This window comes from Musa acuminata, chromosome BXJ2-1 (assembly GCF_036884655.1).
Source record: "Musa acuminata AAA Group cultivar baxijiao chromosome BXJ2-1, Cavendish_Baxijiao_AAA, whole genome shotgun sequence".
NCBI classification, from domain to species: Eukaryota; Viridiplantae; Streptophyta; class Magnoliopsida; order Zingiberales; family Musaceae; genus Musa; species Musa acuminata.
This window is the reverse complement of record NC_088338.1, coordinates 29,128,701-29,129,678: the sequence shown is the minus strand read 5'-3', so window position 1 is coordinate 29,129,678 and position 978 is coordinate 29,128,701.

The following is a 978-nucleotide window of genomic DNA, read 5'->3' as shown; positions in this document are numbered from 1 at the left end:
TCATAAATCGTCAGCCTCGAGGACAAGGCTGATTTGAAGAGGACGGGTTTGTTAGGACTCTAGATAGGAGAGTCCTAATTGAGAGGGACATTCATGTAAAACTGGTAGGACTCTAGCTAGGAGAGTCCTAATTGAGAGGGACATTCTGTTAGGACTCTAACTAGGAGAGTCCTAATTGAGATGGACATTCTGTTATGACTCTAGTTAGGAGAGTCCTAATTGAGAGGGACATTCATGTAGGAGGTTTTTTCTTAGAGAAGAATTAGGAGTTGTAAGGGAATAGGAGTCTTGAGTAGGAGTCCTATTAGGAGTTGGTTAGAAGTAAGAGTCTTAAGTAGGAGTCCTATTAGGAGTTAGGGTTTAGAAGCCCTATAAATAGCCATGTATTCCTCCGCTTTTCTCAAGCAATAGATAAATCTCTTCCGCAGCCTTTGAGCAGCAACTTGGAGGGAGGAACCCCTATAGAGTTCCAAGGAGGCCGATCCCCTAAAGAGATCAACCCCAAGTTTAGAATCTGCAAGGGTTCTAATACTTTCAAAGATATTATCTGCATGAAACGAATTTTACGTTGGAATCAGATTACTTCAAATCAGAATGTAAGCACAAACTGAAATATGATGTTCGTACGATAAAACCGATTTCTTACGTAAAACCGTTTTCGGAAACTTAACTTGAAAGTGAGTTCGTAAAAGAGCAGAAGGCAGTAAGCTATTGAGGAGGTTTGCAGTAAAGATAAAATGCTAAAAGTAAATGCAAACCGAGATTTAGAATGGTTCGGTCAATCTTGACCTACATCCACTTATGTTGAGATGGCTGACATTTTGCTCCGCTCACGACTGTCGCAGCGACACGCAAGAACAGCCCAAACACATGCCAAAACGGCCTAATAACGGGCCAAAACTGGACATTTTTGGCTGCGTGAACAAGCGGCGAGCAGCGGATAATGAACAAAGCAAGAGACAGCAACGTCCCTGCTAT